Genomic DNA, 17,826 nt, shown 5'->3' with positions numbered 1-17,826 from the left:
ACAATATTTATCAAAGTTAAAAAATGTATACTTTGAAACAAAAATTCTCTTTCTAGGAATTTGTGCAGTGGTTAAGAGTTCAGCTGCTAACCCAAAGGTCAGAGGTTCAAAATCACCGGCTGCTCCATGGGAGAGAGATATGGCAATCTGCTTCCCTAAAGATTTACAGTCTTGGAAACCCTATGGGGCAGTTCTACTCTGTCCAAATACGGTTGCTATAAATTGGGATTCACTCAATGGCAATGGGCATTAACAGGTATATGCGTAAAGTTACATATACAAAATGATATTAACTATAGTATGCTTTTGTAATAACGAATGAGTACAACTTAAGGTTCCATCAAATGATGCTGGTTAAATACAGTGTGGTACATTTTAAACAGTTGCTGTTTAAAAAAAAAAAAAAGATCTCTAAGATACCTTGTTAAGTGACAAAACAAGGTGCAGAACGGTCAGCATAGTGTGCTTCTATTTGGATAAAACATAGGATATTTCTATATATGTGATTGTATATTTATAGAGTATGTCAGGAAAGATACATAAGAAATTGGTAGGAATGGTTGCTTTCAGGGCAACTGGGGTGAGGGAGATATTTACCTTTATTCTGTAAGTTAGGCTTTGTGTTAGGCTGAGCTATAAAAAATTGTCTATACTCAACTCTTTCTGACCTATGACACAGCAATTCATATGTCTCAGAAAATATCCTTATAATTTCAACCATGTGCATACGTTACCTATTCAATTAAATAAAGTGTTTTAATAAAAAGCTGCATTGCATGTGAAAGGTTTTGTTATTTCTTACCAGAAGTGGTATAGTGCAATGAAATGAACGGAGGACCTGATCAATTGTGTAGATGGCAGGAGGATGGCATGGCTGAGAGGGAAACAGCATAGTTTTTCTTTTGGGAGACAGTTGTATGTTAAAGGTTAAGAGCCCCATTTCTAGAGTTAGACTGCCCAGGTTTGAGTCTTTGCTATGTGACCTTGGGCAAGCTAGGTAACCTCTTTGTATTTCAGTTTCTTCATTTGTACAATGGGATAATAATAGTGCCTGATGCATCAGGGGGATTCCTGGTGGCACAGTGGTTAAAAGCTATGGCTGCTAACCAAAAAGGTCGGCAGTTCGAATCCACCAGCTGTTCCTTGGAAACGCTATGGGGCAGTTCTACATTGTCCTATAGGGTCGCTATGAGTTGGAATCGTCTCAACGGCAACGGGTTTTTTTTTTTTTTTTGTTTTAATGCTTCAGGCTGTTGTGAGGATAAAACAGACATTATTTATAATGTATTTGGAACAATGTCTGACACACAATGCTCTACAAGTGTTAACTGCTGATATCGTCACCAGCACCATTAAAAACCAGCACCATTAGCATCATCATTATTACTGTCATTATTATTATTATTATTAACTTGGTTTATTCACTTCTCCAAAGCTTCAAACTCTCACCCTTTTGTTTTTTCCTCGTTTTCCTTCCAAAAGCCCATACAAAGTGTGCTTGTTTGGGGTCTGTTGGCTCTCAGATCCATTATTCAACCTTCTCCTCCTCTGCTCTTTATCCTTGGTCCCCACTCCTAAGTTTCCATGTCAAGTGACTCCTTTCTTTTCTCTCCACCTAGAGGCAGTGATGGCTCCCTGCTGTTGCTTATAGCCGGGTGGTCTCAATGTCCCTATATGGCTTCTCTGTTCTTCCATGACCTGTGTAACCAATTTCGATATAAATCTTGTCCCAGTTTCTATTTCTCTTTTCCCGGCTAGATCCTGACTGATGTAGCAGAGCAAACACCCAGAGACATGATAAAGGCTGGAGGAGAGGCAGGATGTGATTGGAATTGGTGGCTAGGAATGACCCCAGTTCCTGATCTGCCTTGTTCAACTGAGTTCTATGGGCAAGACCTGAAACTGGAAAGTAACCTCCAATGCTAGTGCTGTCGTAACCAAATCTTAACAGAATTTAACATTTTTCCAAAATCAAACAATGGAGGAATTTTATTCTCGATGGTGTATATCTAATGTTTCCATCATCAAGTGCTGCAAACTATTAATTAAAACTCTAGAGTAGGCCTCATCAGTACTGAAAAGGGAACGCAAGCATCAGTAGTGATGCATAATCGAACTGTTTATGACCGTCTCCTCATTATCTCCTAATGAAGAGTTCAAAAGGCTATGCATGGCTATAGATGGCTGGCAGGCTACTACATCAATACCTTGGGTCTGTCAGAGCCAGCACAGGGTTTCAGAAATGCTTAGTTATACGCTCCAAGGAGCTGATGCACATAAAAGGTTTGCTCTCGACTTATCCTCCCTCAAATCATATGCTGTAGCCCAATTGCAAATACATTGTAGAACAAAACAATGTAACTTACAATGTTCTTCAATGTTCATAAAGACAGTTTTCAATTTGGTGGCATGAGACAATGCATTAAAGAAACTTTTCTAAAGCGAAGACACAACTGAGTTGCTCCGTTAAAGCTCAGGTTTTCATTCCAACACTGATTTCATTATACAGTAAATTATAATGTTCTAATCGGGACTTCCCAAAACACCAGACAATATTAAATTTTAAATGACTATTGTCCTCTGAAATAGTTGGCAGAAAAATTATAGGCAGAAGCTAAATAGATCCTATTTTTTCTTTAAAGTGCCATCAGTATGTACATAGCATTTTATACTTTAGAGATCATTTTCAATAATAAAAGATGCTCTGTTAATTAAAAAAGAAGTACGTTAGGTGAATAAAGAAAATTTGATCTAAACACTGTACTCAGGGAAATAGAACTGATTTAAGACACTGTGAATTGTTCAGTGAAGCAATCTGAAGAGACTTGGCAAATATTTATTTGAACAATAGAAAGACTTGTATAAACCAAACCAAAAAAAAAAAAAACCAAACCCAGTGCCATCAAGTCGATTCCGACTCATAGTGACCCTATAGGACAGAGTAGAACTGCCCCATAGAGTTTCCAAAGAGCACCTGGTGGATTTGAACTGCCGACCTTTTGGTTAGCAGCCATAGCACTTAGCCACTACACCACCAGGGTTTCCGTATAAAACAAAAAGAAGTAAAATAGCTGGAAGAAGAACTACCTTGTATAAAAGATGGTATTTGTTTCAAATTTTAAGCAATTTTAAGGAATATTCATTTCCTTAGGGGTTAAATATGTTTAAAAACAAGTGAAATTGTTTTTAAAAGTATCGTAAAAACATGTTAATGAAAAAGAATGGGATCTGAAGTTTAAAAGTTAACAGGACAGGTTTGCATTTCTTCCTGAATACCTTGGAAATGGTTCTACTCGTGAATACATTCAAGGGATGATTACAAAGGTGAAAATCATACAGCTGTCATAAAGACAAAATCAACCGTTGGGCATAAAATGGTAATTACATCAGCATCACTAGAAAGAACAGAAATGATAAAACAGGCGTTGATAAACAACCAAATAACCTTATTTCAGACAAATTTGAGAAGAAACTCATAAGAATTATAGATCATTAAAAAACAAATGCATAATATATGAATGTATATGTGTGTGTACAGACACCGTATTTAAAATATATAAAATAGTTCAACATTTGCTAATGAAATATCCCTGAGTACTTGGTTTTGGAAATACAGAAGAATGACTCATAATTTGCATATCAGCTATTTATATGTAAATGAATGCTTATAAAGTATTTGCAAGTACTTTGGTTTCTCTCAAGTATCTTACGCTCTCTGCCATATTACTTCAACTCTGAATTTTCTTATCAATCCACAAACTGAGAGTAATGCGATGCAGCCCAGGCACTGTAATCATAATCACAAATAACTAATTAATGGCCTCAGAATTAATATATTTTACTCTAGAGAATGTATAAAATGAACTATTTGCTTTAAGAGTCAAAAAGTTACCTTTTGGATTAGTATTTTATCATTGTCATTTGTTATAAACGGAACAAAGTACTTTTTTAATCGATCATTTGCATACATTTCACAAAAATTGTCAATTTTCAAAGAATAACCTCTTACCCATGTGTCATATTTCATGCATTTCTAAAGCAAGTTATATTTTTAAAGTTGCCTTCAGATCGCATGTGAGAATCTCACAGCAGTGGCAGCAGCTATACGAAAGGAACTCTACCTACACTACCTCATTCAATCTTCACTGTGGTCCTTAAACTAAAGTGGGATTATTGCCATTTCATAGTAGAGAAAGCTAAGGCTCAGAGATAGATGGTAAGTAATTTACCTAAATCACATAGCAGTCAAATGATGGAACAAGGATTCTGATGTAGTCTTTTGACATTCGAAAGCCTGTGCTTTCTCCACTCTGCCCTACTGCCTCTGCAGGAAATAGCAAGAAGCAATTTGAGAACTGACAGAGGAAAACAAGATTATATTAAAGCTCTACCAGCATAATCCCACCCACACCCTCAGGAAAGAAAGAAAAAAAAAACTACTTCTACAGAACACAATGGGATTATTTGTCCATTTAATTGAATGTATTATACCTCCTTCTTTTATAATTTTGCATAAAAAAAAACCCTGATACTTGGGATGTTTCTCTTGGGGCCCTGCAAGTCTTCAATCAGCTAACCAAAATTTCAAGAATATCTTCTAGATTCTATTTACTGAGGCAGGAAAGTCACTGATTTTTTTAATTCTATTAAAAGGGTTAAAATAAAAAGGAATTGAAGTGTAATGCTTTGTTAACCAGAAAATCAAATTAATTAGTGTACTTCGTTTCCTGAACATTTATATTAGTAAAAGCTTAAATCTATTTAACATGCCTTCCTCATAGGTTTAGACCATGAGTAAATTTGTTAATGCATGTGAAGAGCTTAGAACAGCGCCTGACTTCTCAGTTACTCGTTTTTTGCTGTTACTGTTATTCACTGTTTGATGCAACAAAAATTTACTGAGTGCCTATTATGTTCCAGGCACAGTGCTGGAGATAGAGTGGTGAATAAAACAAAGCCCCCCGCCTTGTGAAATTTACATTCTGGTGATGTAAATGTGTAGTTGCTACTTTTACTGTTATTTTTATCATCATCATTGTCATTTCTGGTATTATCATCATCAGTCTCAACCAGTCAACAACCAAGGATATACTATCTCTGAATCCAGCACCATGGCTACATGCCTTCCTCCTCACCATCAGGAACACCTATTATATGGCAGGTTTAGCCCATAAACTATAGCTCTTCTCCCTTAAGGAAGTTGTCTCTCTGAATCTCTAGAGCACCTAAAAGGACAGTGAACTGGGATTTCCTTGAGCTTATAGAACTCGTTGAATGAACTCTTTTATATGCTGAACTGCTAATAAATGCTTCAACAATAAATATGTACATGACCAAATTTGCTTTGAGACTTGCTTTTCTTATAACCTGGTAGTGAAGTTTAGGGGAGAGCAACCAACCCTCAACCATCTCCAGATTTCTTCAGAGGCTACCTTTATCTATCAAAAAGAACTTAAGTGTTTTATATGATCAGATTGGCTCAGGTCAGTCCACAGCATAAAGCTGGCAGTTGTATAAGAATACTTTAAACATAAAAAAAACAAAAAATAAAACAATTTGCCTAAGCGCAAGTACAGTAATCCCTGTGTAAGGTTATTGCAAGGATATGTAACCAGGCCAGTGTCAGACAAAATAAGACAATGATGACATGATTCAGGAGAAACAATACAAATTTAATATAATGGGATGCATTTTAAACAATCTAACCACAAATTTCAGTGCCTGCTCCTGGGATAATCAGGCTACAAGTTATTATTAACAGCAAAATCAAGAAGGGCATGCGTGAAAATAATTCTAGAAATTTATACAGATTTCAAATCTTCTAAGTGCTTTAAATAGTACTCCACTTTAAAATATTTTCATCACACAGTCTTATGAACCAAGTGACTTAAAATAAAAAGATAGAACAGCAAAGAAGGTGCAGAAACTTAGTAAATTTTTACTGCACCTTAAAAATTTCAAAGTGATTTTACCCCTTGTTTAATTCTTATGACTTTCAACTCCATAAGGCAATCCCCACTGGTTATATGAGAAAAGTCACTAGACACTTCACTGGGTGAGTGTTGACCAAAATCTAGAATGACACTAGAGCATGTGACCTTAATGGTTTGACATCTAGAGTATTAAACTCTAATTATATCTTTATTACAGAATTGTTTACCTGAAACATTACCAAGCCAGGCTCTTTCCCATCCTCTTTAAGAGAACACATTTTATGAGAGGGTAGGGAAACATGTTCCTGGCCTATATAATTGTAGGCAATTTCTTCAATTCTTTAGTTGCTGCTAATGTTAACGCTCTCCCACTTACAAAAAAAGCACTATGAAATCGTCAAACTTCAAATTTTATAATTAATCTGAAGGGTACTGGACCATATAACTTTAAAATATTCCAACCCCATTCCCTTTTCATATATTGGTCAATGGATTTTGTATTTGCTTCTCAACAATTACTCCTTTAAGGTTTGTAGAGTCAAATAACGGTCTCCCCACTAGACATCTTGGAAAATGATTCTTCACTCAGAATGATCAGTCAGGGTTTTAATCCTAGTGTTCTGCCCTAATTTCACTTTTCTGACATGCAGCCCATCATTTTCATTCCAATCTTTCCTGTGTATAACGAGTCATTTCTCTTCCTGCCTGGCTTACACTTTTCAATAATTCATACATTACTTTCATATATCCCGTTATAATGATTATGTAAATTAGAGTTTTTAATCTTACCTAGAACCAAATTGTATCACCATGCACACACATGCACACACACATACACACAGCCCTTCATTTTTTATGTTTCCTTTGGGTTCTTTCCAATTCTTCTGATGAGGAGGGATACAAATGTGAAAACGGCATCCAGTTTAGATCTCCTAGGGTTTTTTTACAGACAGTAAGAGACACCTCACTTTTTCCCACCAACAATCATAAAGTCTCAGTGTTAGAAGGGCCCTTGAAGGTTGTCAAACTCAATCACTCAGAAATCTTAGGTAATTTTGTTCATTAAAGCTCATAATCACTGGGAATATGAGCCTCTCACACTTGGTTTGTTTTCCTCCAGTTTTCTACATTCTCTCAATTTAAGTAAATAGTTTATATTTATCTATATAGTTATATGGCTTGAGGGCGCTGGGTTTTGGGTTTTTTTATAGTTATATAACTAAAATAATACAGGGAATCACATAATCTCTTGTGGACCACAGTCCATTAATTGAACACCCTCATGTTGCAGATGGGAAAATTAAGGCCTAAAGAAAAGAGGAAACCTGCTCATGGTAACACAGCGACTTGGTGGATATCCTGAAAGTTATAGCTCCTGCCTTGCAGGCCAGTTCTTGTTCCACTGTCTGCTGATGTAACCTATACTTAACATATCAGCTTGTCAGTATTGTTTTCCCCTTTGAGTAAGCGTATGTTGCCTTCTATTAGTTAAAGGCAAAGGTCAACCGAAGGTTGAGCTCAATCTTTTTTTTTTTTTTATGTAAACCTCCACAGCATCTAGAACAGTATCTGGAACACAAGAGTTAATTAATGAATTAATAAAATTAATTTTTTTATAAATATGCTCTTATTTTCTTCTAATTTTTGAATTTCTCAACCAATTAAAATATAACAAATTCAACAATGATTTACTAAATACTTCCCTTATTAGGCATATATCAATTTCTTGTACATATCATTTTTTTTATCCTTTAGTTGATGGCCTCACTATCTCCAAGATTGAATTAGTAATGCAATTAAGATTCCACAAGACAGGCGGTCACTACAGACAGGTGGCTTGTTCTTCCATTTCTGAGTCACAAACAAATCATTATGTTGAGAGGATACAGAGTGAAAAATTGCTTTAAAATATCCATTTTTAAACATCATTCAAATTCCCCAATTGGTACAATTCCCAAAGTTGGAAAAAACTGATAGGACACTTTAAATTACAGTGAAACATTAGAACAATTAGAAAAGTACACGTTATGAAAGCCATATACTTCCCATGGCATAGATTATTACCTATGTAATTTTCTACAAAATATTTCGCAAAAAGAGAACTATCATTTGAAATTTCAAAATGAACCTGCTGAAGACTTTGATAAGAAAATCATTTTAAAAAGGCAAAAGAGAAGAATTTAGCATAGAACAAAACAGTCCAACTAATCTTCTCTTGACACTCTATTTTGAAAGGTATTATTTTAATCAAAAGAGTAGGGAATTTAGTGCAGGTGGATGCACTGGTTTTGTAATTCACTCTTTCATAACCCATTTATTAATAGCCTGGGATACATAGGGGCAAAGATATGGGCTTTAAGCAGTTGGGGCCTTGGGCATGGTTTGAGTTCTATTCCATAGTAGAAGACCTTCAGTGACATGGATTGACACAGTAGCTGTAACAATAGTTCAGACTTAACAATTGTGAGGATGGCGCAGGACTGGGCAGTGTTTCCTTGAGGGTTGCTATGAATTGGAATCGACTCAACAGCACCTAACAACGAAAACAACAGGAGTAGTTTCAAACACACAGATGATAACGATGGCCCTAGTGGATGATGGAGAAATGTGAAAGGATGAATCCAGGTCTCTACACGACTGCATGCAGCACAAGTGTCCGCTCACTCACACTGGACTGTTACATGAGAGTGAAATAATCTTTGTTGAGTCACTTTGTCACAATGAGTAAGGCTTTTACTCTAACAAATACAGCCAAAACAATATACCAGGATCTGTTTAAAGAGCTCATTATTACATATGTCCATTGCATTCATCTACTCTTGCCAAAATACTCTCTGTATTTCAGGTCATAACTAAAATGCAACTTTTCCATGAACCTTTTCCTGATTTACCTCCAAGCTTCCACCAGCTGAATATAGCCTTGTTATATTGGTGTTTATTTTCTAACCTCATACTCTAAGTTCAGTTTGTGTATGTCTTATCTCTTCTACCAGAGCAAGCTTCATGAAAGTGAGCTCATATCTTATTCTCCTGTGTGACCTCTAAAGTACCACTACTGGGCCTTTTTAAAGAAGTGCTTATTGGCTGAAAGAAGAACTGAAACATTTGAGCTTTATGCTGCTTGTCTATGATCTACTGCTGTAGCTGAATAGGCCTGGAGCAAGTACACAGTTGTACTGGGCAACAGAAGCAGAAAGTAATGCAGGACCTAGAGTTGACAAGTTGACTTCAAGGAAACTTTTATCTAAAACTCTGCTATCTTACCTCTTACGCTGCCTTCTGTTGCCAGCATTTCATAGCACCAAAGAAGATGTACAAAAGTTGAATGTATGGTAGTTAAAGAGCTTACACTCGAATTATGACCAACTCCTAACTGGATTGTGGGAAAGTGCTCATTGGTAGCAACTTTTCTCCCCTTACGAAGACTTAGTAGAATCAAGTACAGGATAGGTCAAGTGCCATTTTGGGCCTACAACCTACACTGTTATATTAAGCAGCTTTTCTTTCACTTGTCTTCATATCCCACTGCCATTTCTACCATATGGTACAAACTGATACATTTAGTACTAAAGAGCAATTGGCATTCATAAAATGGGAATTTACCTGCAAATTTCAAATAAACTATTTAGAAGCAAACTAATAAATATGTTTACCAATCTGTGCACACAATCACGGGTAGATATTTATTATTTTTTTCCTACCATTGTAAATTAATGTAAAATAGGAAAGTTGGTGCAAAATAGTCTACCAAACTTTTTTTTCTCCTTTTGTACATCAATAGATCATTATTCATTAACATTTCTTAATTGCTCGTGCTAGGCAAAGGGGAAAATTAAAAGACAAAAGAGTGAAATACTAAAAAAGTAGCTTTTGTCTGTGAGCCCAAATGGCTAGTTTGTGAATATACAGTAGTTACAGAGTTAATTTTTTCTCTTTCCTCTGAAAACAATATTTTAAATTTACAAAAGTTATATACGTTTTACACATAAGTTTAGATAAACATAAAAATGTTATACTAATAATAAATATCATCCAAAATCTCATCACTCATTATAGTCGGAATCGACTCAACGGCCACGGGGGTGTGTGTGTGTGTGTGTGTGTATTATAAATAATGGAGCTTCCAGACTAAGGCAAACTAGGAAGAAAGGTCTGGTGATCTACGTCCACAGATTAGACAATGAAAACCCTATGGATCACAAAATATTGACCGAGAACTTAACTTGCTTACTTTGGATGTGTTATCAGGATTGCTACATGCAAAGGCAAGGGAAACCCTCCATGAGATGGATTGACACAATGGTTACAACAATGGCCTCAAACATACCAAGGATCATGAAGATGGCACAGGACTGGACAATATTTCATTGTGTTATTCATGGCATCACCATAAGCTGGAGGTGACTCAATGGCAACTAACGACAACAATGGCAACAACGCATTCCAACGTTTGCCTTACAAATGATAAAATTTAAAGGAGAGGGCCTTTTTGCTCATTGCATAGCTATTAAACTCCCACTGATGTAAAAATGATGAAATGGGAAGACGATGAGACACAAAAAGTAAGAAAAATACTATTATATAGATTGATTTTGGGTTGCATGATATTCTATTGATGGAAAACAATGAGTCTCTCTTGCATATAGGTTGGCTTTCTTTGTCCTGTTTTAGATGGAAATCTGGGCAGGAAATATCAATTCACAAAGAAACAAGAAACTCAGGCTTCCTACTTCTGCACATTTTTACTTTTAAGCTTACGGGTTATAATGCCCATGGTCAAAAATTAAAAAAGAACCAAGCATTAATTTGCAAGCGTTTTTCCTTCTGAGCCTTTCTAAGCTTTAAATAACCATTTTTTGTATTTAACTGACATAAAATATGTTTGTGTGACATACTTGCTGTATCACTTCCAGTTTGCATCAATACTTAATAAGTGATTCTTACTGTAAATCAAGAGATTCTTGTCTTCTGAGAAAGAGTGTGTGGTCCAGGATCTGGACTTTGGGTCTATCACTCAGTTTACATTAATTTTGGAAATTATCCAAAGACAAAATGGTAATTAAAACACAAGACTACCTTTTACCTTCAAATTAACAAAGATGAAAAAATAATAAAACTCAGTGCTAGTGAATGTAAATGCTAAGACAGGTTCTCTCATGTACTGTTGGTTACGATATAAATTAGTTAAGTCTTTCTGGAAATTAATTTGAAATCCTATAACAGAAACTCTAGAAGTGTTCATTCTGTTCAACCTATTATTTTATTACTGGAAGCTCTGCTAGGGAAATAATCTGAAATGCAGGCAAAGATTTCTGCAAGAAAGCAATCAATGTAAAATTATTTAGAATGCTGAAAATTTGATGACATTCTAAATGTCCAGCATTAGAATAATATTTAAGTAAATTATAGAACATTATAGAGCCATTAAAATGATTTCCAAAAAGTTTTTTAGTGGTGTTATAACTTACATGTGAATAGTATTAAACAAAAGGCAAGACATAACATTACATAAATAATAAAATCCAAATTGTGTGGAAAAAAAAACATAAAGAAAGAAAACCAAAATGTTAATTAATAGTCATTCATTCTGGATTGTGGGAGAATAAACAGTTTTTTCCCTTGCATTTTTATACTTTTCTGTACTTTTGAAATTTACTGCTCTGTACTTCCTAAGGAAACCCTGGTGGCGTAGTGGTTAAGTGCTATGGGTGCCAGCCAAAGGGTCAGCAGTTCGAATCTACCAGGCGTTCCTTGGAAACTCTATGGGACAGTTCTACTCTGTCCTCTAGGGTTGCAATGAGTCGGAATTGACTCGACGACACTGGCTTTGGTGCTTTCTAAATTTTCTACAATGATCACCTATTTCCCCCAAATTCAGGAAAAATAAAATGAAAAGGCTCACCTGACCATGAAAATTTTCAACTCTGTTGCCTTAATAAGACAACACTTTTGCTCATGCTACATCCCGTGGTTGTTTCTTACAACACTGATGCTAAAAACAAAACAAACAAAAAAAGCCCCAAATATTTCCAACAGCAAAAATGTGTCAGTTTTCTCCAAAATTGCAGATTCCTACAAGAGTAGAGCAAGCCAAGACAGACGGGTGAATTTGCTAAAACTTGTGGGCAGGTTTTCTTATTTTTTGCCAAGTCCATCTGAATTACTTTCACCTTTCTGGCTGAGGAGTTCGCAGGTATTCAATATCAAGTGTAAATACCGCCCGAGGAGTCCCGTACAGCAAAGACGCCTCCCACGCTAAACCTGGGAGGGAATGAAAATGTGCTTATTCTGCAGTGACGTGAATTTGAGAAGAACCTGTCTGAAAATGTTGCTTGGAGTCTGAAAGAAAACTCAGGTCTTTGGCTCAGATCCAAGGTTTGTGACCTTCCCAACAGCCAAGATTCACATTATTGTTTTTTATATGAAGGAAGACCTGACTATGGGATTTACACCAAAGTCAATAAAAATATCTCCTGCTTCTGAAAGAAGTGTCAATCAGATACGCATCGTGCACCCTTATTATCCCAAGAAGAGCTTGGTTATAATGCCAAGTCAGAACTTCACAGCTTTACTGCATTAAAAAAAAAAATTACCATGCAACTTAAAATATCCTTGGCCTGAGTTAACTATTCACCGGTTGCCCCTTTTCAAGACAAGTCAATATATCCAACACAGACTTAAAGAATAAGTAAAAAGAAGTAGATTATTTACGTTGCAGAACAATCCTTTTCTTTATATGTATGTGTTTAAAAGGAAAAAACCCAAGAAACTCAAACCCTTTGCCTTTGAGTCAATTCCGACTCATAGCGACCCTACAGGACAGAGTAGAACTGCACCATAGGGTTTCCAAGGAGCCGCTGTTGGATTTGAACTGCTGACATTTTGGTTAGCAGCCAAGCTCTTAACCACTGTGCCACCAGAGGTCCATTTAAAAGGAAGGTAGAAAGTATTAAGATGGAAGGTATTGTCAGATGACATAAAGAAACCAGGGGATTAAGACTTAAGATAAAACATTAGGAGTCATGGTCAATTTAAGAGGGAAAGTAACAGATCTCAGAAATTTGAATGGAAAGTCAATGGAAAAACAGGCTGTGATTAACATCCATTAATACACATTTTTCCAACCATACTTCTTTTTCAAAAAGTGAGTTCTCATAGGGTTATTTTCTGGAATGCCCCAGTCCATCTTCTGCTCTAATATTGAGATTTAACTGTAATGTGTAAAGGATGTGACGGAATATCATCTTTCCAAAATGCATTTTTCACAACTCTCAGATCTGTTAGGAGCAAGCATGGGACAGTAACAGTGCCTGCTGTATTCCTAGCATACTTGATCTTGTATTGTTTTAGTTATGACTAAATAAGACATAAATTTAATTCCTGGTGCGCATTTGCAATTTATGAGTCAAGGACTCTCTGGGAAGAGAATTTGATGTACTTTCCACCTGCCCTTTTATCAACATTAAACAAACAGTATGTTTTACTACAACTCACTTCTGACATTTATCAGTTTCTTTTGTTTGCTTCTCTGCCAACCTCAGTCTTGTCAGCAGGACTTCAGTGTGATAGCAAAGGCAACCCATGCCAATTAGACCCTTTTTGAATAAACTGTATTTTGTACAACTGTATGCATTTGAATGGACCAAAAAATGTAAAGAATGATTATCACAGAGGCCAAGGGCAAGGAACCAATCCATTCCGCACACACCCAATACCACTCCTTGCTGAACCAGTACAGATTTGCAGTTAAAATAAAAACCAAAATAACTGCCCCCCACCCAGACACACAAAATAGATGACAAGTCTAAGTTTTTTTTTTGTGGTTTGAAACACACCATTATATTTATATGTGGTTTGGAAACAATATTGATGATTAGAGTATATTCCCAGGACTTGAATTAATAACAAATGATAGGGCTCAATTTTTTTCAGTAATTATTACGAAAGTAGTAGATGGGAAATTTTTGTCCTGAAGTTTCCACCCACACTCTTCCCACACACGTATGTACAAATACTCTGAAAAAAAAAAATGGATTCAAGAATGTCTCCCCTCTCTTTTATTTAATAAGGCAGCTATGCAGCTTGCCATCCTGGGCCAACAGCCAGAAGAAGATTATGGCAATAGTAAGGACAACATGAAACTGGCACTATGATTCAGGGGCTTATTTCTTTCCCTCTAAATATGATACCACATTTTTGTATTTTGTTTGGGAAAAGGTTTTCTGTAAGACGTATCTGGAGAAAAAAAAAAGAGTCATTTTCTTTTCAACAAATAGCTAGAGGTGGTGAGAGATTTTCCTGTTAAAACTATATAAGGCATTCCACTACTTACAAGGGAATTCGGTGCTGATGAACGATGCCAATTTGACAGCCATGGAAAAGGAAGGAAGCATTCTTTATTCCCAGGGTACATCATCTCAAAACGAGGAATGACCTCTTATGGTTAAGAGGTTCACACCTTATTGTTCAATATTCATTGAGAGTACACGCATGCTAGATGATGGAAAGATACACATGAGACACAGTCTGTGTCCTCTAAGATATTATATTCTTCAAACCAGCATATTCCTAGTCTCAGGGGCATAATATATAAGACTAATGGCTTCTACTTTGAAAAGGTCCAAGGCAGCAAAATTAGTGGGTGAGAGATTCAAAAGGAGGGTAAAATAGCTCAATTTGGACATCTTTAGTATTTCCTGTAAGTGTTCTCTCTTTGAAAACTTGAAAGTTGGGGTTGCTTGGGCTCATAGTCATATGGTAGCTGTTGCTTAGTTTATTATGTTCTAATCTATGGGCAATATTCATCACAAGCTCTATCTAACCACACACCCATCCTCCAAAAAAAAAAAAAAGTCTTCTTAAACAGTCATTCCTTGTGCTTCTTCAGATAGGACATAAAACCTGGGAAAAAATCATTCAGCCCCAGCGCCTTGACACTTGGGATATCTATGTAGTTAGGTGGGCCTGGCCTAGCCCAGTTAACTGGATAGGGAGTAGGGAGGAGAGGTCTTTGAGTGTATGTTTCGAATGGAAATTTGTGGTGGAGGATGTCCAGGGCTAAATATGGAGAACTGAGGATCCGACAGGATACATGTCAGGATACATGGCCTGAAATGATACATGTCCCTGCCTGGTTCCATGAGTCCACATGTTGATAAGGGCTGCCAACAAAAGTTGAAGGAGCTGTGTCCATCAAGAATTGAGAGTAAGTGGTGCTGCTTCAGGGAGCAGGTGACGAATTTAGACAGAATAGGGGAAAGGGGAAGTTTCCCCATTTCTTTATGAAACACAGTGAGGGCTGAGAAACACTAGCAGAGTTTGGCACGTTTAGGGATGGGCAACTTTGGGAGCCCTGATGGGAAACAGTCCACTCAAAGAGGGTGCCATTAGTTGTGGCAAAGGTAATAACAAGTAGTAACCATCAACACGATTTTTAAAGGAAAAAACACCAAAGGATTGGCATTGACCTTGTGAGATACTTGGCGACCCCAGAAGTAATTGGGAAGACTCAGGTGGTGAGTGGTCTTGCAAACTGCAGGGAAAAGCTGTGAGAGTTATGATGGTATTCTAGAGAAGGCTGAGTGCTGAGGTTCATGCAACTTCACTTGTACCCAGATTGCTGGAAGGTTGTGGACATTCGTGGTGCTCACGTAACGAACAAAAGTTTCAAGATATTTGAAGCAGGCTGTTGAGTCTATCCACTAGACCGCTCCTACCTCTTAGACACACAAGGATTGTTCTCTCGAGGGGAGCAAAAAGCAACACATACATGTCAAAAGACACTAGGGTTCCACACAGGTTTTTTTTTTTTTTTTTTTGTGTGTGTGTGTATTCCTTCCAAGTTTCTAGGTACTCTCTTTTTGAGCTCCTGAGGGTAATAGGTTGTGGCGATTTAGGACAGGGCCAGTCCAGAGTTTTCTTTGCCTTAGTGAAGGACAGTTTTGGAAGATCTACATGTTGTTTGTCTTTTTTCCTTGTTCCAATCACAACATTCTCACAACCTAATTTTCTGTCCCCTGGGTGCTTTATCTCTCGAGGTTGTTTCTTTAGTTTTCACAATCCACTGCAGTCTCCCTCTGCTCCTAAATTTCTTCTTAGGGCCTGGGGCTGAGATTTTCCCTGGACATCCTCAGATATTGGTGATGGTTGCGCAACACGATTGATGTAACTGGTGTCACTGAATTGCACACGTGAAAAATACTAAATTGGCAAATGTGTTATCCATATTTTTACAACAACTGAAAAACAAACAGAAAAAAAAATCCTCTCTCTTAATCTCTCAGTCAAAAGTCCTGAACAAAAACCTAGAGTATCTGGAAGTTCCAGCTGATTTAAGGCAGCTCATTGTACCAGTATCCCACAGGCTGCACTGAATAGCCAAGTGTATATGTGTGTGATGAGAAACGGTACTCAATGACTCTTGCAAATTTGCAAGTGGCTTCTTTATCTTTATTACACTTTATTCAGTGGCAATGAAAAGGCTGGGACTTTAATAAACTTTGTACCACACCAAAAAAATGTTATATAAGGAATTTATCTCACTGTATATCCAATAGTCCAGAGAAAAACCAGGCTTACAGTCTATTAAGGTACAGTGAGGAAGAACTCTGGAATTGTCTTTAAAATAGGATATTATTTCAAGGAGTCTAAACCTTGGATGCACTTTGACATAGGATCTGCTGTTGTTTTAAAACAACAAAACCCGAAGTTGCCATCCTGAGAAATAGCAATGCGACATGTTAGCCTCAAACTTCAAATGGATTGGTATTTATTGCATTATTAAAATGGTGCCCTCTGTGAAGCCATGCCAGCATAGTGTGGGGAAAAAAAGAAAACATTAAAACAGGTCATGGTATGGCAGCAGTCAATGACTTTCCATCCTCTCTAAATATATGTTTGTCTCAGAGAAATGTTTTCCTGACTAGCACTTGGTCACACAGCTCACTCTTTATTAGCATTTCAAATGCACTTTCTGCTCTCTGAGGTACCTCTCTGCTGCCCCAGGGCTTTGCCAGGACACTACAAATTCAGCTGCCAAGGGTAATATACAACCTAAGTTACTAGTATGAATTTTTAACAGTGTTTTGCTTCATCACATCCCAGATTCCCCTGAGATCCAAGAAGTGGGGAAGGTTTTATTTATTTATATATCCACCCCACCCCCTCTTTTTATTGTAATCTTTGCTGTTGCCCTGGGCATATATTCATAATAAAAAACTTGAACAAATGAAAACATACGCATCTTAAGGCAATTGTCAAAACAGAAACAAATGCCAGGATGAAGACTTTAGCAGAGGCAAAATCAGAAAAAAAAACATTCTTACGGGAGCCATAATTAGACGTAAATAAGCTGTGTTGCATAATGTTCAAGAGAATGTCTGTTTCTTAGCCCGCAAAGGTTATTGGTCAGTACGATGAGGTTGTTGAGAGCATGGGCTCTGAAGTCAGACTGTGTCTGAATACAGGCTCTGCAATTTACTAGCTGTGTGGTCTTGACCAAACTACTTGAGCTCTCTGGCTTTGGTTTTGTCTTATGTACAGTGGGAATAATAATAGTACCTATCAAGGATTAAATGAGTCAATGTATGTAAAGCTCTTAAAACAATGTCTGGCATATAGTAAGTATGCAATAAATATTAGGTATTATTATTATTAAAATATAATTTTTATATTATTATTTTAATACTAATTTTATATTATTATTATTATTGGTAAGAAGCCCTGGTGTGCAACGGTTAAGTGCTCAGTTGTTAACCAAAAGGTTGGTGGTTTGAACCCACTCAGCAGCTCTGAGGAAGAAAAGACCTGGAGATCTGCTCCGGTTAAGATTACAGCCTAGAAAAACCTATGGGATAGTTCTATTCTGTCACATGGGGTCGCTATGACTCAGAAT

General features: G+C 36.8%; 1 protein-coding gene across 8 annotated transcripts in view; it reads right to left on the bottom strand.

The window, feature by feature from the left end:
• The window catches only part of TENM1 (teneurin transmembrane protein 1), an 893,898-nt gene that overhangs the window by 447,085 nt on the left and 428,987 nt on the right, over positions 1-17,826 (bottom strand). The gene's annotated exons all lie outside the window — the stretch shown is intronic.

This window comes from Elephas maximus, chromosome X (genome assembly GCF_024166365.1).
Source record: "Elephas maximus indicus isolate mEleMax1 chromosome X, mEleMax1 primary haplotype, whole genome shotgun sequence".
Classification (NCBI taxonomy): Eukaryota; Metazoa; Chordata; class Mammalia; order Proboscidea; family Elephantidae; genus Elephas; species Elephas maximus.
This window is presented reverse-complemented; position numbering and strand designations above follow the sequence as displayed.